Source organism: Phyllobates terribilis, unplaced genomic scaffold (assembly GCF_046119375.1).
Source record: "Phyllobates terribilis strain yellow unplaced genomic scaffold, ASM4611937v1 Scaffold_27__1_contigs__length_16484149, whole genome shotgun sequence".
NCBI lineage: Eukaryota > Metazoa > Chordata > Amphibia > Anura > Dendrobatidae > Phyllobates > Phyllobates terribilis.
The window spans coordinates 5793894-5815623 of record NW_027362787.1 but is presented as its reverse complement, the minus strand read 5'-3'; the positions used below and the strand labels follow the sequence as shown (position 1 = coordinate 5815623).

The 21730-nt window shown below is 43.8% G+C and overlaps 11 non-coding genes and 2 pseudogenes across 11 annotated transcripts; all 13 read right to left on the bottom strand.

Annotated features, from left to right (window-relative positions):
* Positions 1–313: 313 nt before the first annotated feature.
* LOC141178331 (U2 spliceosomal RNA) lies at positions 314–504 on the bottom strand. The gene has a single exon (XR_012254626.1). It is a non-coding gene; the product is annotated as a U2 spliceosomal RNA (small nuclear RNA).
* Positions 505–1619: 1115 nt separating this feature from the next.
* Positions 1620–1810, bottom strand: LOC141178329 (U2 spliceosomal RNA). The gene has a single exon (XR_012254625.1). It is a non-coding gene; the product is annotated as a U2 spliceosomal RNA (small nuclear RNA).
* A 1115-nt stretch (positions 1811–2925) lies between these two features.
* Positions 2926–3116, bottom strand: LOC141177595 (U2 spliceosomal RNA). Its single transcript, XR_012254175.1, has one exon. It is a non-coding gene; the product is annotated as a U2 spliceosomal RNA (small nuclear RNA).
* A 1115-nt stretch (positions 3117–4231) lies between these two features.
* Positions 4232–4422, bottom strand: LOC141178328 (U2 spliceosomal RNA). Its single transcript, XR_012254624.1, has one exon. It is a non-coding gene; the product is annotated as a U2 spliceosomal RNA (small nuclear RNA).
* A 1115-nt stretch (positions 4423–5537) lies between these two features.
* LOC141178326 (U2 spliceosomal RNA) lies at positions 5538–5728 on the bottom strand. The gene has a single exon (XR_012254622.1). It is a non-coding gene; the product is annotated as a U2 spliceosomal RNA (small nuclear RNA).
* Positions 5729–6843: 1115 nt separating this feature from the next.
* On the bottom strand, positions 6844–7025 carry LOC141177898 (U2 spliceosomal RNA). The gene has a single exon (XR_012254419.1). It is a non-coding gene; the product is annotated as a U2 spliceosomal RNA (small nuclear RNA).
* A 794-nt stretch (positions 7026–7819) lies between these two features.
* Positions 7820–7911, bottom strand: LOC141178139 (U2 spliceosomal RNA; annotated as a pseudogene).
* A 1115-nt stretch (positions 7912–9026) lies between these two features.
* Positions 9027–9232, bottom strand: LOC141177919 (U2 spliceosomal RNA; annotated as a pseudogene).
* Positions 9233–15619: 6387 nt separating this feature from the next.
* Positions 15620–15810, bottom strand: LOC141178325 (U2 spliceosomal RNA). Its single transcript, XR_012254621.1, has one exon. It is a non-coding gene; the product is annotated as a U2 spliceosomal RNA (small nuclear RNA).
* Positions 15811–16928: 1118 nt separating this feature from the next.
* On the bottom strand, positions 16929–17119 carry LOC141178324 (U2 spliceosomal RNA). Its single transcript, XR_012254620.1, has one exon. It is a non-coding gene; the product is annotated as a U2 spliceosomal RNA (small nuclear RNA).
* Positions 17120–18234: 1115 nt separating this feature from the next.
* Positions 18235–18425, bottom strand: LOC141178323 (U2 spliceosomal RNA). Its single transcript, XR_012254619.1, has one exon. It is a non-coding gene; the product is annotated as a U2 spliceosomal RNA (small nuclear RNA).
* Positions 18426–19540: 1115 nt separating this feature from the next.
* On the bottom strand, positions 19541–19731 carry LOC141178322 (U2 spliceosomal RNA). The gene has a single exon (XR_012254618.1). It is a non-coding gene; the product is annotated as a U2 spliceosomal RNA (small nuclear RNA).
* Positions 19732–20852: 1121 nt separating this feature from the next.
* On the bottom strand, positions 20853–21043 carry LOC141177616 (U2 spliceosomal RNA). Its single transcript, XR_012254194.1, has one exon. It is a non-coding gene; the product is annotated as a U2 spliceosomal RNA (small nuclear RNA).
* Between the last annotated feature and the right edge of the window lie 687 nt (positions 21044–21730).

The following is a 21730-nucleotide window of genomic DNA, read 5'->3' as shown; positions in this document are numbered from 1 at the left end:
TTATCTCACCACCTGTAGTTATTTAGGTGAAAGCTCCAAAATGCTTGCCTAATATGTCTGTTTATCCAAAAGGAAGTAAAAAGGGAGAGCTAGAAAGATAGCATTGCATCACATTACATGGCAATGCAATGCACAGTTGCTGAAGTTGAACCAAAATGAGCTTGTAATCTGGCTTCTGCAACTTTGAACATGAAAAATCCAATGAGGAGAAGAAAAGCAAAGCCAAAGAGTCCATCCCAAAATCCGACAAACAAGCAAAATGAACAAAAAACATTGAATTCAATTCTTTCTGATTTTAGAAACTGCATTAAAGAAGGGGTGCACCGGTCCTGGAGATACTGCAATACCAGGTCAATGCGTGGAGTGGACAGAGCAAGCTCTTTTTCCATCTCCCTGTTCTAAAAATCCATTTAATATATGGTCCCCAGATAGGGGACGTATCAGATATTAAACTGATAAGAACAGATACTACACTTGATCTTAGCCAAAAGGCCGAGAAGCGATAACCAGAATTGGTTTCAAACTACGGAGCCACCCAAGGATCCTGAAAAGTCCATTTGTGGAGATGAGCTCCTGGACTCCCGTTAAGAAGACATGTTGTCAACCTCTAGATCCCTTACATGCCTGCACTTTTCGGCTTGCTGCTGCTGCAATCCACGCGTTTTAGATCTGCATAACTCCACCTCTTTAAACACAGCACCTTCACCCCCTGCTGTTCCCACCCGCCTCAACACCGTTGGAAGGGAGGAGAACCAATTAAGGCGGGGGGTGGGGTGGAACGAGCAGCTGTCTACCCTTAGCAGGAGGGCTCCTGATTACATACCTCTCCTGCTGCTGCTGCTGCTGGCTGTCCAGCAGCAGACTGAAGGTGGCTGCTGCTGTGCACAGGTATATAAAGGCTCAGAGCCTATTATGACACGCGCAGCCAGCGTTCCATTGCCACATTCCATCTACTGCAGGCAGGATACCTGGCTGGCTGAATGTCGCTGAGAAGCTCACAGAGACCGCCATAAGCAACAGTTTAACAGAATGCCACAGACTAATCAACCAAACTTTTTGGGTTGGGTTCTCTTTTATAGTCTGCAGGCATTAAATGAAAGAAGTCAGTGTTCCAGCAGAAGGAGACAACGTTTCAGAAAAGGCATTGTAGCAAACCAAAAAAGAAATTTTAAGCGCAGCAGAGTAACCAGCGCACATACCTGTTAGCTCAGGTGAGTTTAAAAGGCTGCTGTTGATAACAAGGGCATTTGCTAAATAGATGGTGTGTGTGCAACAATATACTGAAAGGTCAATTATATTGTGCAGCTTATCTCACCACCTGTAGTTATTTAGGTGAAAGCTCCAAAATGCTTGCCTAATATGTCTGTTTATCCAAAAGGAAGTAAAAAGGGAGAGCTAGAAAGATAGCATTGCATCACATTACATGGCAATGCAATGCACAGTTGCTGAAGTTGAACCAAAATGAGTTTGTAATCTGGCTTCTGCAACTTTGAACATGAAAAATCCAATGAGGAGAAGAAAAGCAAAGCCAAAGAGTCCATCCCAAAATCCGACAAACAAGCAAAATGAACAAAAAACATTGAATTCAATTCTTTCTGATTTTAGAAACTGCATTAAAGAAGGGGTGCACCGGTCCTGGAGATACTGCAATACCAGGTCAATGCGTGGAGTGGACAGAGCAAGCTCTTTTTCCATCTCCCTGTTCTAAAAATCCATTTAATATATGGTCCCCAGATAGGGGACGTATCAGATATTAAACTGATAAGAACAGATACTACACTTGATCTTAGCCAAAAGGCCGAGAAGCGATAACCAGAATTGGTTTCAAACTACGGAGCCACCCAAGGATCCTGAAAAGTCCATTTGTGGAGATGAGCTCCTGGACTCCCGTTAAGAAGACATGTTGTCAACCTCTAGATCCCTTACATGCCTGCACTTTTCGGCTTGCTGCTGCTGCAATCCACGCGTTTTAGATCTGCATAACTCCACCTCTTTAAACACAGCACCTTCACCCCCTGCTGTTCCCACCCGCCTCAACACCGTTGGAAGGGAGGAGAACCAATTAAGGCGGGGGGTGGGGTGGAACGAGCAGCTGTCTACCCTTAGCAGGAGGGCTCCTGATTACATACCTCTCCTGCTGCTGCTGCTGCTGGCTGTCCAGCAGCAGACTGAAGGTGGCTGCTGCTGTGCACAGGTATATAAAGGCTCAGAACCTATTATGACACGCGCAGCCAGCGTTCCATTGCCACATTCCATCTACTGCAGGCAGGATACCTGGCTGGCTGAATGTCGCTGAGAAGCTCACAGAGACCGCCATAAGCAACAGTTTAACAGAATGCCACAGACTAATCAACCAAACTTTTTGGGTTGGGTTCTCTTTTATAGTCTGCAGGCATTAAATGAAAGAAGTCAGTGTTCCAGCAGAAGGAGACAACGTTTCAGAAAAGGCATTGTAGCAAACCAAAAAAGAAATTTTAAGCGCAGCAGAGTAACCAGCGCACATACCTGTTAGCTCAGGTGAGTTTAAAAGGCTGCTGTTGATAACAAGGGCATTTGCTAAATAGATGGTGTGTGTGCAACAATATACTGAAAGGTCAATTATATTGTGCAGCTTATCTCACCACCTGTAGTTATTTAGGTGAAAGCTCCAAAATGCTTGCCTAATATGTCTGTTTATCCAAAAGGAAGTAAAAAGGGAGAGCTAGAAAGATAGCATTGCATCACATTACATGGCAATGCAATGCACAGTTGCTGAAGTTGAACCAAAATGAGCTTGTAATCTGGCTTCTGCAACTTTGAACATGAAAAATCCAATGAGGAGAAGAAAAGCAAAGCCAAAGAGTCCATCCCAAAATCCGACAAACAAGCAAAATGAACAAAAAACATTGAATTCAATTCTTTCTGATTTTAGAAACTGCATTAAAGAAGGGGTGCACCGGTCCTGGAGATACTGCAATAGCAGGTCAATGCGTGGAGTGGACAGAGCAAGCTCTTTTTCCATCTCCCTGTTCTAAAAATCCATTTAATATATGGTCCCCAGATAGGGGACGTATCAGATATTAAACTGATAAGAACAGATACTACACTTGATCTTAGCCAAAAGGCCGAGAAGCGATAACCAGAATTGGTTTCAAACTACGGAGCCACCCAAGGATCCTGAAAAGTCCATTTGTGGAGATGAGCTCCTGGACTCCCGTTAAGAAGACATGTTGTCAACCTCTAGATCCCTTACATGCCTGCACTTTTCGGCTTGCTGCTGCTGCAATCCACGCGTTTTAGATCTGCATAACTCCACCTCTTTAAACACAGCACCTTCACCCCCTGCTGTTCCCACCCGCCTCAACACCGTTGGAAGGGAGGAGAACCAATTAAGGCGGGGGGTGGGGTGGAACGAGCAGCTGTCTACCCTTAGCAGGAGGGCTCCTGATTACATACCTCTCCTGCTGCTGCTGCTGCTGGCTGTCCAGCAGCAGACTGAAGGTGGCTGCTGCTGTGCACAGGTATATAAAGGCTCAGAACCTATTATGACACGCGCAGCCAGCGTTCCATTGCCACATTCCATCTACTGCAGGCAGGATACCTGGCTGGCTGAATGTCGCTGAGAAGCTCACAGAGACCGCCATAAGCAACAGTTTAACAGAATGCCACAGACTAATCAACCAAACTTTTTGGGTTGGGTTCTCTTTTATAGTCTGCAGGCATTAAATGAAAGAAGTCAGTGTTCCAGCAGAAGGAGACAACGTTTCAGAAAAGGCATTGTAGCAAACCAAAAAAGAAATTTTAAGCGCAGCAGAGTAACCAGCGCACATACCTGTTAGCTCAGGTGAGTTTAAAAGGCTGCTGTTGATAACAAGGGCATTTGCTAAATAGATGGTGTGTGTGCAACAATATACTGAAAGGTCAATTATATTGTGCAGCTTATCTCACCACCTGTAGTTATTTAGGTGAAAGCTCCAAAATGCTTGCCTAATATGTCTGTTTATCCAAAAGGAAGTAAAAAGGGAGAGCTAGAAAGATAGCATTGCATCACATTACATGGCAATGCAATGCACAGTTGCTGAAGTTGAACCAAAATGAGCTTGTAATCTGGCTTCTGCAACTTTGAACATGAAAAATCCAATGAGGAGAAGAAAAGCAAAGCCAAAGAGTCCATCCCAAAATCCGACAAACAAGCAAAATGAACAAAAAACATTGAATTCAATTCTTTCTGATTTTAGAAACTGCATTAAAGAAGGGGTGCACCGGTCCTGGAGATACTGCAATACCAGGTCAATGCGTGGAGTGGACAGAGCAAGCTCTTTTTCCATCTCCCTGTTCTAAAAATCCATTTAATATATGGTCCCCAGATAGGGGACGTATCAGATATTAAACTGATAAGAACAGATACTACACTTGATCTTAGCCAAAAGGCCGAGAAGCGATAACCAGAATTGGTTTCAAACTACGGAGCCACCCAAGGATCCTGAAAAGTCCATTTGTGGAGATGAGCTCCTGGACTCCCGTTAAGAAGACATGTTGTCAACCTCTAGATCCCTTACATGCCTGCACTTTTCGGCTTGCTGCTGCTGCAATCCACGCGTTTTAGATCTGCATAACTCCACCTCTTTAAACACAGCACCTTCACCCCCTGCTGTTCCCACCCGCCTCAACACCGTTGGAAGGGAGGAGAACCAATTAAGGCGGGGGGTGGGGTGGAACGAGCAGCTGTCTACCCTTAGCAGGAGGGCTCCTGATTACATACCTCTCCTGCTGCTGCTGCTGCTGGCTGTCCAGCAGCAGACTGAAGGTGGCTGCTGCTGTGCACAGGTATATAAAGGCTCAGAGCCTATTATGACACGCGCAGCCAGCGTTCCATTGCCACATTCCATCTACTGCAGGCAGGATACCTGGCTGGCTGAATGTCGCTGAGAAGCTCACAGAGACCGCCATAAGCAACAGTTTAACAGAATGCCACAGACTAATCAACCAAACTTTTTGGGTTGGGTTCTCTTTTATAGTCTGCAGGCATTAAATGAAAGAAGTCAGTGTTCCAGCAGAAGGAGACAACGTTTCAGAAAAGGCATTGTAGCAAACCAAAAAAGAAATTTTAAGCGCAGCAGAGTAACCAGCGCACATACCTGTTAGCTCAGGTGAGTTTAAAAGGCTGCTGTTGATAACAAGGGCATTTGCTAAATAGATGGTGTGTGTGCAACAATATACTGAAAGGTCAATTATATTGTGCAGCTTATCTCACCACCTGTAGTTATTTAGGTGAAAGCTCCAAAATGCTTGCCTAATATGTCTGTTTATCCAAAAGGAAGTAAAAAGGGAGAGCTAGAAAGATAGCATTGCATCACATTACATGGCAATGCAATGCACAGTTGCTGAAGTTGAACCAAAATGAGTTTGTAATCTGGCTTCTGCAACTTTGAACATGAAAAATCCAATGAGGAGAAGAAAAGCAAAGCCAAAGAGTCCATCCCAAAATCCGACAAACAAGCAAAATGAACAAAAAACATTGAATTCAATTCTTTCTGATTTTAGAAACTGCATTAAAGAAGGGGTGCACCGGTCCTGGAGATACTGCAATACCAGGTCAATGCGTGGAGTGGACAGAGCAAGCTCTTTTTCCATCTCCCTGTTCTAAAAATCCATTTAATATATGGTCCCCAGATAGGGGACGTATCAGATATTAAACTGATAAGAACAGATACTACACTTGATCTTAGCCAAAAGGCCGAGAAGCGATAACCAGAATTGGTTTCAAACTACGGAGCCACCCAAGGATCCTGAAAAGTCCATTTGTGGAGATGAGCTCCTGGACTCCCGTTAAGAAGACATGTTGTCAACCTCTAGATCCCTTACATGCCTGCACTTTTCGGCTTGCTGCTGCTGCAATCCACGCGTTTTAGATCTGCATAACTCCACCTCTTTAAACACAGCACCTTCACCCCCTGCTGTTCCCACCCGCCTCAACACCGTTGGAAGGGAGGAGAACCAATTAAGGCGGGGGGTGGGGTGGAACGAGCAGCTGTCTACCCTTAGCAGGAGGGCTCCTGATTACATACCTCTCCTGCTGCTGCTGCTGCTGGCTGTCCAGCAGCAGACTGAAGGTGGCTGCTGCTGTGCACAGGTATATAAAGGCTCAGAGCCTATTATGACACGCGCAGCCAGCGTTCCATTGCCACATTCCATCTACTGCAGGCAGGATACCTGGCTGGCTGAATGTCGCTGAGAAGCTCACAGAGACCGCCATAAGCAACAGTTTAACAGAATGCCACAGACTAATCAACCAAACTTTTTGGGTTGGGTTCTCTTTTATAGTCTGCAGGCATTAAATGAAAGAAGTCAGTGTTCCAGCAGAAGGAGACAACGTTTCAGAAAAGGCATTGTAGCAAACCAAAAAAGAAATTTTAAGCGCAGCAGAGTAACCAGCGCACATACCTGTTAGCTCAGGTGAGTTTAAAAGGCTGCTGTTGATAACAAGGGCATTTGCTAAATAGATGGTGTGTGTGCAACAATATACTGAAAGGTCAATTATATTGTGCAGCTTATCTCACCACCTGTAGTTATTTAGGTGAAAGCTCCAAAATGCTTGCCTAATATGTCTGTTTATCCAAAAGGATGTAAAAAGGGAGAGCTAGAAAGATAGCATTGCATCACATTACATGGCAATGCAATGCACAGTTGCTGAAGTTGAACCAAAATGAGCTTGTAATCTGGCTTCTGCAACTTTGAACATGAAAAATCCAATGAGGAGAAGAAAAGCAAAGCCAAAGAGTCCATCCCAAAATCCGACAAACAAGCAAAATGAACAAAAAACATTGAATTCAATTCTTTCTGATTTTAGAAACTGCATTAAAGAAGGGGTGCACCGGTCCTGGAGATACTGCAATACCAGGTCAATGCGTGGAGTGGACAGAGCAAGCTCTTTTTCCATCTCCCTGTTCTAAAAATCCATTTAATATATGGTCCCCAGATAGGGGACGTATCAGATATTAAACTGATAAGAACAGATTTTTTTTTTTTTTTTTTGAAAGCCCGAATTCGTGTACAAAACCCGAGTGCGCTTAAAAAAGTGACAAGTGCCACAAAAAAAGTGCACTAGGATGCTGGTCTTCTTGAAACCCTCTCCAAAAGGAGAAGGGTCCCCCAAACCATTCCCCGTCCCTCCGAGCCAAAAGGCCACAGCGAGGAACAGGGACAAAAAGCCACCTCCAGCCGAAGCCAGAGGCGACCCAATCTTACCCCCAGCACCTGCCCGAGTTCTCACCCGAGCAAGGCACTGGGAGCCAAAGACTGTGCTCCCCTCCCGGAAGAGGGGAGCCAACAACGCTCTCCTCCCGAAAGAGGAGAGCCAGGGGGGTTCAGGGGGGAGCGGAACCTGATGGCCACACACTCCCCCCCTAGACCTGCCAAGAGAGGAACCCGTAAGGGAACCGCATCCCGACAAAATCCTAGTAGGACGTGACACACGTGAATAAGTGGACACACAGTGACAAAGAAATTAAATAAATAGTGAAGGTTTCACAGTATAATACTGCCCGGACCTTCGACCGGGAATTGAAAAATTCCCCATCCTAAGGCCAGAAGGCCCGGAATAAGGGTGTGTGCGAAGAAAGAAAATTTGAAGTGCTTGTGCAAATGTGCCATAAACTCAAGTGGGGTTCCCAATCCCAGTGAGTTAAGGCACCCCAGGGTCACCACTCCTGGGGCACTTCACACTTCGGGCTTTCGATCTTCCCCGGCCCAATGGCGTCGATCCTGGGGGGCCATGCTTTCCACCAGATGACTATATTAGCCACCTGGCGTACTAACAAGCGCCTAAACCCCAGTGTGCATAATGTATCAATCTACTAGGGCGGCCAACATCCAAAACCGCCTTTTCGAAAGATACTACACTTGATCTTAGCCAAAAGGCCGAGAAGCGATAACCAGAATTGGTTTCAAACTACGGAGCCACCCAAGGATCCTGAAAAGTCCATTTGTGGAGATGAGCTCCTGGACTCCCGTTAAGAAGACATGTTGTCAACCTCTAGATCCCTTACATGCCTGCACTTTTCGGCTTGCTGCTGCTGCAATCCACGCGTTTTAGATCTGCATAACTCCACCTCTTTAAACACAGCACCTTCACCCCCTGCTGTTCCCACCCGCCTCAACACCGTTGGAAGGGAGGAGAACCAATTAAGGCGGGGGGTGGGGTGGAACGAGCAGCTGTCTACCCTTAGCAGGAGGGCTCCTGATTACATACCTCTCCTGCTGCTGCTGCTGCTGGCTGTCCAGCAGCAGACTGAAGGTGGCTGATGCTGTGCACAGGTATATAAAGGCTCAGAGCCTATTATGACACGCGCAGCCAGCGTTCCATTGCCACATTCCATCTACTGCAGGCAGGATACCTGGCTGGCTGAATGTCGCTGAGAAGCTCACAGAGACCGCCATAAGCAACAGTTTAACAGAATGCCACAGACTAATCAACCAAACTTTTTGGGTTGGGTTCTCTTTTATAGTCTGCAGGCATTAAATGAAAGAAGTCAGTGTTCCAGCAGAAGGAGACAACGTTTCAGAAAAGGCATTGTAGCAAACCAAAAAAGAAATTTTAAGCGCAGCAGAGTAACCAGCGCACATACCTGTTAGCTCAGGTGAGTTTAAAAGGCTGCTGTTGATAACAAGGGCATTTGCTAAATAGATGGTGTGTGTGCAACAATATACTGAAAGGTCAATTATATTGTGCAGCTTATCTCACCACCTGTAGTTATTTAGGTGAAAGCTCCAAAATGCTTGCCTAATATGTCTGTTTATCCAAAAGGAAGTAAAAAGGGAGAGCTAGAAAGATAGCATTGCATCACATTACATGGCAATGCAATGCACAGTTGCTGAAGTTGAACCAAAATGAGCTTGTAATCTGGCTTCTGCAACTTTGAACATGAAAAATCCAATGAGGAGAAGAAAAGCAAAGCCAAAGAGTCCATCCCAAAATCCGACAAACAAGCAAAATGAACAAAAAACATTGAATTCAATTCTTTCTGATTTTAGAAACTGCATTAAAGAAGGGGTGCACCGGTCCTGGAGATACTGCAATACCAGGTCAATGCGTGGAGTGGACAGAGCAAGCTCTTTTTCCATCTCCCTGTTCTAAAAATCCATTTAATATATGGTCCCCAGATAGAGGACGTATCAGATATTAAACTGATAAGAACAGATTTTTTTTTTTTTTTTTTAATTTGGCTATCCCCCACATGGGGATAAAAACCGTTTATTTAAAATTTAACAAATTACAGAAATAAAACCATTACATCCACATTACACTTTCGGGACTTCAAAGAAAAATAAAAATTCCATCACAGCAAATTTTACAAGACTTCAAATATTCCATAGGTTAAAAAGCCATTTGCCTGCCAATGTTACATTCTTTTTCCTGTCCAATAAATAGTATATGTACATTTCACTTTTACAAAAGGCTAAAACATCATCTACTGGTAACATTTCATGTTTAAAAACAGCAATATTTCTAGCATTCCAGAGCGCTATCTTGGCACAATTCACTGTCTTCCACGCCATTATTTTTTGGTCCATTGTTGGGCATTCCAGAAGACCATATAACACTGATGCAAAATTAAAGTCCTTGAGGTCCACCATTTTCTCCAGCAGGGGGATTAATCTTCTCCAGAACTCTTTAGCAAAAGCACAAGTCCATAAAAGATGCTTCACTGTCTCTTCTTCTTGACAACCTTCTCTTGGGCAGATGGCAGACCTCACAAAACCTCTTCTGTACTGGAATGCCCGGCAAGGAAGACAGTGGTGTGCGCAGCTCCAAGACATGTCTTTCTGTACATTAAAAAGATAAGGGGCGTTAATCATTTTCCATATGTGTACAGTTTTGTCATCATCATAACGTTCAATATCACACAACGTCACATCAGTACTAATTTGTTTGAGTAGTGTCTTGCTGTTACATAGATCCCCTGTCTGTTTCTTATTCAAATTAAAATCAAGAATAATTTTCTTTAAAATCTCATAATGTGCAGGTAGGTTAAAAGCATAAGGAAAGGATAAAACCGTTTCAAACCAACCAAACCTTCTCATGAGAAAACCAGTGTTAAAACGCATAAAATAGGAAAGGTAATTATCTTTAAAAAGGGTTTTAAAACAGAAACAGAAAAAATGTATTAAAAGAAACTTATCTAAAACAGGGAAATCTTTCCCACCTTTAACCTTTGGCTTTGTCACAATTTCTCTTTTGAGTTTCTCCATTTTTGAGCCCCAAAAAAAGGTAAAACATACTTTTGTAATTCGTTTCAACAAATTTGTAGGAGGGGGGAACACCAAACTAAGATATAACAGGATAGGTAATATCACCATTTTTACAATCAGAACTTTACCTTCCATTGACAGCTTTCTCATATTCCACATGCAGATTTTCTGATTAATTTTCTGTGCTGCCGCATCCCAGCTATTAAAACCATTATTAGATTCATTAAAAGAAACACCTAAAATAGTAATGGAATCTGTAACTGCAATTGGTACATCATGTAAACTCATCCCCCCGACATTTAAAATATTACATTTAGTAAGATTAATTTTAAAACCGGAAACTGTACAAAAAGACTGAATTTTGCTTATCGTTTTTTGTATTGAAGGTACATCACATCCAAACACTGCTACATCATCCATATAGCTTACAACTTTAACTTGTAGACCGTTCCCTCCGGGTAAGGGTACTCCACATATTTGCTTATCCCGGCGTATTGTACATAAAAGGGGTTCTATAGCACATATAAAAAGCAGGGGGGACAAAGGGCAACCCTGCTTCACCCCTGATTTTAAAACTACCTCTTTTGTTTTAAAACCATTAACTAAAATCTTACTCGTACAATCATTATAAAAAGCTTTAAGAGACAATAAAAACCCACCCGGAATGCCCATTTTTTCTAAAACTTTAAAAAGATAAAAATGAGACACGCGGTCAAAAGCTTTCTCAAAATCCACCGCTAGGATTGACATCTTTGTCTTTCTGGTTTTTACATCTTCAATACAATCTTTCACCAGGTTTAAATTGTCCCAGATACTACGCCCAGGTACCCCGCATACCTGATTTGCATGAATTACTTTATGTATCACCTTTTTCAACCGATTTGCACAGATCTTAGCCATAATTTTGTAATCACTATTTAAAAGAGTTATCGGCCTCCAGTTTTTAAGATCCGTTTTGTCACCTTTTTTGTATAGTAGTGATACCTCACCTTTCTTCCATGAGTTGAGTAAAACCTTATTATTAAAAACTTCGGAAAACAAATTAAACAAATCATCTTTTAAAATATCATAAAAACTTATATAAAACTCTATGGGGATACCATCAGGGCCGGGCACTTTACCATTTTTAAAACTCTTCATGGTTTCTAAAATCTCTTCCTCACATAGAGGTTGGGATAAAAAACTTTGGGCATCAGCATCTAGGGTGGACTTGATCTCCCCCAGGAAAGTGTGTATTAAATCATGGTCTACAGTTTTTACATTAAAAAGATCATTAAAATAGACATTTACCTTATCCAATATAACGTTGATATTATTATCTCCATCTATGTTATCAATTATTGTTTTCACCTGTTTGTTTTTCTTAAAAAAATACCTGGAACAAGTCTCATCCTCTTCTACGTGTTTTACCTTTGAACGAAAAATCAGTTCTTTTCCTTTTTGTTCCAACCACTTTGAAATTTCTCCTTTAAGACTCAATATATCATTACCTACATCCAGACCATTGTCTTTGAATTTGTACAATGTCTGTAACCTGATATTAAGAAAATTATAGATCTCAAACTTTTCTTTAGCTTTTTGTATGCTTTTCTTTATAAAGAAATCTTTAATGCTTATTTTCATTCTATCCCACCAGGAGCTAAAAGAAATATTGGGGTTTTTCCTTTTTCTACAGTTTACATAAAACTCAATAAAATCCGATAAAATTTGTGGATCTTTTAAAAGGGACACATTCAATTTCCAAGATTTCTTACCACATTTCTTCTTTCCATTAATCCTCACTCTAAAAGATAAAACCTTGTGATCTGAGAGAATATTAGTTAAAACTTCACATTTCACTGGCAGTATTTTTTCTGAACCTAAAACAAAATCTATCCTGGAGCTACATGTAGAATTGCTCCAGGTGAAACCAGCGTCTATAGGGCTATCCTTGTTACATTCTTTATACACATCAGTTAATTTACAATCATTTATAATATTGCTTAACATTCCAGACGTTTTGTCATAATTTCTACTCACGGAACCGGAGCGTCGGCTTTCGCCTTTTAAAATACAATTAAAATCACCTGCCAGGATAAAAGGTTCTGAAATGTTAATAAATAAAGGTAAAATTTCCAGCATATCAGCCCTTTCATTTTTATCAGGTGACCCATAAAAATTTAAAAACTGCCATCTTGTCCCATCAATAAAAGCCTTAACTAAAAGAATACGACCCGGTAAAATATCTTGGATAAAATCAATAGACACATTTCCCTTAAAAAGTATAGCTACCCCTGCTGATCCGGTTGCATTTGATCCAGACCAGACCGATGGACCATGTTTCCACTCTTCCTTATATTTTTTGTAAGAAATCTTATGAGGGATATGACATTCTTGTAAAAAGAAAACAGAAGCTGTAAAACAGGTTAAAAAATGTAAAACAGTAGCTCTTCTGGTCTTGGATCCTATGCCTCTCACATTGAGGGAAACACCACTAATGTCAGCCATCATAACAAATGGTTAGGAAGAAACAAAAACTGGACTTTACCTATCCGATGGACGGATCAGACCACTTGGACTTTCACCAACGCCCTCTTCTGAATCCACCGTTATCAAGGAGTCTTCATCATCGGAGAAGGAACATTCACTTAAATTAAGACCCGACGCTACTGGGGTGTAGCTCGGAAGGATATTGAGAGAAAGGTTACACTGGGTCTCCATAGGCTGACCATTTAGGTCCTCGTCAGGTGGGTCTCCGAGAGGCTCCGCACTCCCCTGCTGACCCGCAGAAGGTCGTAACACAGGGGCAGGCTGCGCACATGGCGGAGCCTCAGAGTCCCCGGAGGCAGCCAGGTTCGGGGCCCCACCTGGGGCAGCAGAGCCCCGGGACCTCGGGATTCCAGAGTCTACACCCCCGTGAGGGGATGTATCCATCTCCTCCCTATTAGCCACCTCCACGGAACCATTCTTTTTCTTATTATGAGACCTCACCAAATGCCACGTACCGCCCTCGCTCTCGTGAGACCCAGTGGGAATTTTGGGCTCGGTGTCAGCCTTTTGGCGCTCTTTTTTGGCCTTACCGACCGCCCCTTTATGATCTTTCTCAGCCTTCCTTTTAGCCTCCTTTTGGTCTTTCAGCCAGCTCCTGGGCTCCTGTGAGTTACCTGTCATTGACTCGGAGGGATTGTTACTAGTCGAAGCGCCCTTATCACCTCCCGAGGCTCCAGGTTGTTGTTCCTCCTCCTGAGGGGTGGTCTGATTGGCCCGTCCATTCCCGGATGTCTTGGACTTCTCCTTTTGTTTTTGTTCATCCTCTCTGAACCTGTGAGGGCAAGAAAAATAGAAATGACCAGGTGTCCGACAAAAAGAGCATTTTTTTCCATTTGGGCACTCCTTTGTGTCATGTTCAGTACTGGCACAATTTCTACAAGTGGCACCACAACTATCCTTAGAGTGCCCATAGAGACCACAATACCTACAGAAAAGTGGCATTCCTGAGAAAAAAAAATCCCCATTAGTTTGCCCTATTTTAAATCGAGCTGGAGGAAGTCTCACACCTCCAGGGAATTTAGGGTCTCTTTCACATTTTACTAAAAACTTCCATTTTGAGGTCCAGATGTTAAACTCATTCAACACTTTCCCAATCAATTTCACACTTTTAAAATAAACTGACAAAAAGGAAATAACCTCTGGTGCTGTTATGAAGGGTGAGAAGATTTTCACAACCACCATCTTTACCTCATCCAGGACGTGCTCGATGATCTGAATCCCTTTTAGACCAGGGCTATTTTCTACCGACTTAACTCTGGACAAAACATCTTTGAAAATACCTTCGCCAGTAAAGGTTACATCATAATCTCCACGTCGAGGATAATCCTGGATAGAAAGGATTTCGTTGGTTCTGACGTGGAGCAGTTTCTCAAGCACGTCCTGGACTACATATCCCAGATTCCGCATATCGGAACCACCAGCCGTAAAGCGGACCCTTATGGTGTTCTTAAGCCTCGCATATAGAGGCACGAGGTTGGGGTCAACCTCCATGGTATGGCGCAACAAAATGCAAATTGCAACCGCCTGCAATCTGCGCCTTCAGAGCTTTGAGATAAAGCACCTGAAGGCTGGGGGATCGCTGCCCGTTACCCTAGGACTAATCCCTCTCCCTAATAGCAGCAGGCAGGTGAAGCCCACCGAAGTGGACGATCCTGCCAGGCCAAGGAGAGGGGTACCTGAGTGCCCTTCAACTGAAACCTCCTGCTGTGAAGCACTTGGTCTCAGCCAAAAGGCCGAGAAGCGATAACCAGAATTGGTTTCAAACTACGGAGCCACCCAAGGATCCTGAAAAGTCCATTTGTGGAGATGAGCTCCTGGACTCCCGTTAAGAAGACATGTTGTCAACCTCTAGATCCCTTACATGCCTGCACTTTTCGGCTTGCTGCTGCTGCAATCCACGCATTTTAGATCTGCATAACTCCACCTCTTTAAACACAGCACCTTCACCCCCTGCTGTTCCCACCCGCCTCAACACCGTTGGAAGGGAGGAGAACCAATTAAGGCGGGGGGTGGGGTGGAACGAGCAGCTGTCTACCCTTAGCAGGAGGGCTCCTGATTACATACCTCTCCTGCTGCTGCTGCTGCTGGCTGTCCAGCAGCAGACTGAAGGTGGCTGCTGCTGTGCACAGGTATATAAAGGCTCAGAGCCTATTATGACACGCGCAGCCAGCGTTCCATTGCCACATTCCATCTACTGCAGGCAGGATACCTGGCTGGCTGAATGTCGCTGAGAAGCTCACAGAGACCGCCATAAGCAACAGTTTAACAGAATGCCACAGACTAATCAACCAAACTTTTTGGGTTGGGTTCTCTTTTATAGTCTGCAGGCATTAAATGAAAGAAGTCAGTGTTCCAGCAGAAGGAGACAACGTTTCAGAAAAGGCATTGTAGCAAACCAAAAAAGAAATTTTAAGCGCAGCAGAGTAACCAGCGCACATACCTGTTAGCTCAGGTGAGTTTTAAAGGCTGCTGTTGATAACAAGGGCATTTGCTAAATAGATGGTGTGTGTGCAACAATATACTGAAAGGTCAATTATATTGTGCAGCTTATCTCACCACCTGTAGTTATTTAGGTGAAAGCTCCAAAATGCTTGCCTAATATGTCTGTTTATCCAAAAGGAAGTAAAAAGGGAGAGCTAGAAAGATAGCATTGCATCACATTACATGGCAATGCAATGCACAGTTGCTGAAGTTGAACCAAAATGAGCTTGTAATCTGGCTTCTGCAACTTTGAACATGAAAAATCCATTGAGGAGAAGAAAAGCAAAGCCAAAGAGTCCATCCCAAAATCCGACAAACAAGCAAAATGAACAAAAAACATTGAATTCAATTCTTTCTGATTTTAGAAACTGCATTAAAGAAGGGGTGCACCGGTCCTGGAGATACTGCAATACCAGGTCAATGCGTGGAGTGGACAGAGCAAGCTCTTTTTCCATCTCCCTGTTCTAAAAATCCATTTAATATATGGTCCCCAGATAGGGGACGTATCAGATATTAAACTGATAAGAACAGATACTACACTTGATCTTAGCCAAAAGGCCGAGAAGCGATAACCAGAATTGGTTTCAAACTACGGAGCCACCCAAGGATCCTGAAAAGTCCATTTGTGGAGATGAGCTCCTGGACTCCCGTTAAGAAGACATGTTGTCAACCTCTAGATCCCTTACATGCCTGCACTTTTCGGCTTGCTGCTGCTGCAATCCACGCGTTTTAGATCTGCATAACTCCACCTCTTTAAACACAGCACCTTCACCCCCTGCTGTTCCCACCCGCCTCAACACCGTTGGAAGGGAGGAGAACCAATTAAGGCGGGGGGTGGGGTGGAACGAGCAGCTGTCTACCCTTAGCAGGAGGGCTCCTGATTACATACCTCTCCTGCTGCTGCTGCTGGCTGTCCAGCAGCAGACTGAAGGTGGCTGCTGCTGTGCACAGGTATATAAAGGCTCAGAGCCTATTATGACACGCGCAGCCAGCGTTCCATTGCCACATTCCATCTACTGCAGGCAGGATACCTGGCTGGCTGAATGTCGCTGAGAAGCTCACAGAGACCGCCATAAGCAACAGTTTAACAGAATGCCACAGACTAATCAACCAAACTTTTTGGGTTGGGTTCTCTTTTATAGTCTGCAGGCATTAAATGAAAGAAGTCAGTGTTCCAGCAGAAGGAGACAACGTTTCAGAAAAGGCATTGAAAAAAAAGCAAACCAAAAAAGAAATTTTAAGCGCAGCAGAGTAACCAGCGCACATACCTGTTAGCTCAGGTGAGTTTAAAAGGCTGCTGTTGATAACAAGGGCATTTGCTAAATAGATGGTGTGTGTGCAACAATATACTGAAAGGTCAATTATATTGTGCAGCTTATCTCACCACCTGTAGTTATTTAGGTGAAAGCTCCAAAATGCTTGCCTAATATGTCTGTTTATCCAAAAGGAAGTAAAAAGGGAGAGCTAGAAAGATAGCATTGCATCACATTACATGGCAATGCAATGCACAGTTGCTGAAGTTGAACCAAAATGAGCTTGTAATCTGGCTTCTGCAACTTTGAACATGAAAAATCCAATGAGGAGAAGAAAAGCAAAGCCAAAGAGTCCATCCCAAAATCCGACAAACAAGCAAAATGAACAAAAAACATTGAATTCAATTCTTTCTGATTTTAGAAACTGCATTAAAGAAGGGGTGCACCGGTCCTGGAGATACTGCAATACCAGGTCAATGCGTGGAGTGGACAGAGCAAGCTCTTTTTCCATCTCCCTGTTCTAAAAATCCATTTAATATATGGTCCCCAGATAGGGGACGTATCAGATATTAAACTGATAAGAACAGATACTACACTTGATCTTAGCCAAAAGGCCGAGAAGCGATAACCAGAATTGGTTTCAAACTACGGAGCCACCCAAGGATCCTGAAAAGTCCATTTGTGGAGATGAGCTCCTGGACTCCCGTTAAGAAGACATGTTGTCAACTTCTAGATCCCTTACATGCCTGCACTTTTCGGCTTGCTGCTGCTGCAATCCACGCGTTTTAGATCTGCATAACTCCACCTCTTTAAACACAGCACCTTCACCCCCTGCTGTTCCCACCCGCCTCAACACCGTTGGAAGGGAGGAGAACCAATTAAGGCGGGGGGTGGGGTGGAACGAGCAGCTGTCTACCCTTAGCAGGAGGGCTCCTGATTACATACCTCTCCTGCTGCTGCTGCTGCTGGCTGTCCAGCAGCAGACTGAAGGTGGCTGCTGCTGTGCACAGGTATATAAAGGCTCAGAGCCTATTATGACACGCGCAGCCAGCGTTCCATTGCCACATTCCATCTACTGCAGGCAGGATACCTGGCTGGCTGAATGTCGCTGAGAAGCTCACAGAGACCGCCATAAGCAACAGTTTAACAGAATGCCACAGACTAATCAACCAAACTTTTTGGGTTGGGTTCTCTTTTATAGTCTGCAGGCATTAAATGAAAGAAGTCAGTGTTCCAGCAGAAGGAGACAACGTTTCAGAAAAGGCATTGTAGCAAACCAAAAAAGAAATTTTAAGCGCAGCAGAGTAACCAGCGCACATACCTGTTAGCTCAGGTGAGTTTAAAAGGCTGCTGTTGATAACAAGGGCATTTGCTAAATAGATGGTGTGTGTGCAACAATATACTGAAAGGTCAATTATATTGTGCAGCTTATCTCACCACCTGTAGTTATTTAGGTGAAAGCTCCAAAATGCTTGCCTAATATGTCTGTTTATCCAAAAGGAAGTAAAAAGGGAGAGCTAGAAAGATAGCATTTCATCACATTACATGGCAATGCAATGCACAGTTGCTGAAGTTGAACCAAAATGAGCTTGTAATCTGGCTTCTGCAACTTTGAACATGAAAAATCCAATGAGGAGAAGAAAAGCAAAGCCAAAGAGTCCATCCCAAAATCCGACAAACAAGCAAAATGAACAAAAAACATTGAATTCAATTCTTTCTGATTTTAGAAACTGCATTAAAGAAGGGGTGCACCGGTCCTGGAGATACTGCAATACCAGGTCAATGCGTGGAGTGGACAGAGCAAGCTCTTTTTCCATCTCCCTGTTCTAAAAATCCATTTAATATATGGTCCCCAGATAGGGGACGTATCAGATATTAAACTGATAAGAACAGATACTACACTTGATCTTAGCCAAAAGGCCGAGAAGCGATAACCAGAATTGGTTTCAAACTACGGAGCCACCCAAGGATCCTGAAAAGTCCATTTGTGGAGATGAGCTCCTGGACTCCCGTTAAGAAGACATGTTGTCAACCTCTAGATCCCTTACATGCCTGCACTTTTCGGCTTGCTGCTGCTGCAATCCACGCGTTTTAGATCTGCATAACTCCACCTCTTTAAACACAGCACCTTCACCCCCTGCTGTTCCCACCCGCCTCAACACCGTTGGAAGGGAGGAGAACCAATTAAGGCGGGGGGTGGGGTGGAACGAGCAGCTGTCTACCCTTAGCAGGAGGGCTCCTGATTACATACCTCTCCTGCTGCTGCTGCTGCTGGCTGTCCAGCAGCAGACTGAAGGTGGCTGCTGCTGTGCACAGGTATATAAAGGCTCAGAGCCTATTATGACACGCGCAGCCAGCGTTCCATTGCCACATTCCATCTACTGCAGGCAGGATACCTGGCTGGCTGAATGTCGCTGAGAAGCTCACAGAGACCGCCATAAGCAACAGTTTAACAGAATGCCACAGACTAATCAACCAAACTTTTTGGGTTGGGTTCTCTTTTATAGTCTGCAGGCATTAAATGAAAGAAGTCAGTGTTCCAGCAGAAGGAGACAACGTTTCAGAAAAGGCATTGTAGCAAACCAAAAAAGAAATTTTAAGCGCAGCAGAGTAACCAGCGCACATACCTGTTAGCTCAGGTGAGTTTAAAAGGCTGCTGTTGATAACAAGGGCATTTGCTAAATAGATGGTGTGTGTGCAACAATATACTGAAAGGTCAATTATATTGTGCAGCTTATCTCACCACCTGTAGTTATTTAGGTGAAAGCTCCAAAATGCTTGCCTAATATGTCTGTTTATCCAAAAGGAAGTAAAAAGGGAGAGCTAGAAAGATAGCATTGCATCACATTACATGGCAATGCAATGCACAGTTGCTGAAGTTGAACCAAAATGAGCTTGTAATCTGGCTTCTGCAACTTTGAACATGAAAAATCCATTGAGGAGAAGAAAAGCAAAGCCAAAGAGTCCATCCCAAAATCCGACAAACAAGCAAAATGAACAAAAAACATTGAATTCAATTCTTTCTGATTTTAGAAACTGCATTAAAGAAGGGGTGCACCGGTCCTGGAGATACTGCAATACCAGGTCAATGCGTGGAGTGGACAGAGCAAGCTCTTTTTCCATCTCCCTGTTCTAAAAATCCATTTAATATATGGTCCCCAGATAGGGGACGTATCAGATATTAAACTGATAAGAACAGATACTACACTTGATCTTAGCCAAAAGGCCGAGAAGCGATAACCAGAATTGGTTTCAAACTACGGAGCCACCCAAGGATCCTGAAAAGTCCATTTGTGGAGATGAGCTCCTGGACTCCCGTTAAGAAGACATGTTGTCAACCTCTAGATCCCTTACATGCCTGCACTTTTCGGCTTGCTGCTGCTGCAATCCACGCGTTTTAGATCTGCATAACTCCACCTCTTTAAACACAGCACCTTCACCCCCTGCTGTTCCCACCCGCCTCAACACCGTTGGAAGGGAGGAGAACCAATTAAGGCGGGGGGTGGGGTGGAACGAGCAGCTGTCTACCCTTAGCAGGAGGGCTCCTGATTACATACCTCTCCTGCTGCTGCTGCTGCTGGCTGTCCAGCAGCAGACTGAAGGTGGCTGCTGCTGTGCACAGGTATATAAAGGCTCAGAGCCTATTATGACACGCGCAGCCAGCGTTCCATTGCCACATTCCATCTACTGCAGGCAGGATACCTGGCTGGCTGAATGTCGCTGAGAAGCTCACAGAGACCGCCATAAGCAACAGTTTAACAGAATGCCACAGACTAATCAACCAAACTTTTTGGGTTGGGTTCTCTTTTATAGTCTGCAGGCATTAAATGAAAGAAGTCAGTGTTCCAGCAGAAGGAGACAACGTTTCAGAAAAGGCATTGAAAAAAAAGCAAACCAAAAAAGAAATTTTAAGCGCAGCAGAGTAACCAGCGCACATACCTGTTAGCTCAGGTGAGTTTAAAAGGCTGCTGTTGATAACAAGGGCATTTGCTAAATAGATGGTGTGTGTGCAACAATATACTGAAAGGTCAATTATATTGTGCAGCTTATCTCACCACCTGTAGTTATTTAGGTGAAAGCTCCAAAATGCTTGCCTAATATGTCTGTTTATCCAAAAGGAAGTAAAAAGGGAGAGCTAGAAAGATAGCATTGCATCACATTACATGGCAATGCAATGCACAGTTGCTGAAGTTGAACCAAAATGAGCTTGTAATCTGGCTTCTGCAACTTTGAACATGAAAAATCCAATGAGGAGAAGAAAAGCAAAGCCAAAGAGTCCATCCCAAAATCCGACAAACAAGCAAAATGAACAAAAAACATTGAATTCAATTCTTTCTGATTTTAGAAACTGCATTAAAGAAGGGGTGCACCGGTCCTGGAGATACTGCAATACCAGGTCAATGCGTGGAGTGGACAGAGCAAGCTCTTTTTCCATCTCCCTGTTCTAAAAATCCATTTAATATATGGTCCCCAGATAGGGGACGTATCAGATATTAAACTGATAAGAACAGATACTACACTTGATCTTAGCGAAAAGGCCGAGAAGCGATAACCAGAATTGGTTTCAAACTACGGAGCCACCCAAGGATCCTGAAAAGTCCATTTGTGGAGATGAGCTCCTGGACTCCCGTTAAGAAGACATGTTGTCAACCTCTAGATCCCTTACATGCCTGCACTTTTCGGCTTGCTGCTGCTGCAATCCACGCGTTTTAGATCTGCATAACTCCACCTCTTTAAACACAGCACCTTCACCCCCTGCTGTTCCCACCCGCCTCAACACCGTTGGAAGGGAGGAGAACCAATTAAGGCGGGGGGTGGGGTGGAACGAGCAGCTGTCTACCCTTAGCAGGAGGGCTCCTGATTACATACCTCTCCTGCTGCTGCTGCTGCTGGCTGTCCAGCAGCAGACTGAAGGTGGCTGCTGCTGTGCACAGGTATATAAAGGCTCAGAGCCTATTATGACACGCGCAGCCAGCGTTCCATTGCCACATTCCATCTACTGCAGGCAGGATACCTGGCTGGCTGAATGTCGCTGAGAAGCTCACAGAGACCGCCATAAGCAACAGTTTAACAGAATGCCACAGACTAATCAACCAAACTTTTTGGGTTGGGTTCTCTTTTATAGTCTGCAGGCATTAAATGAAAGAAGTCAGTGTTCCAGCAGAAGGAGACAACGTTTCAGAAAAGGCATTGTAGCAAACCAAAAAAGAAATTTTAAGCGCAGCAGAGTAACCAGC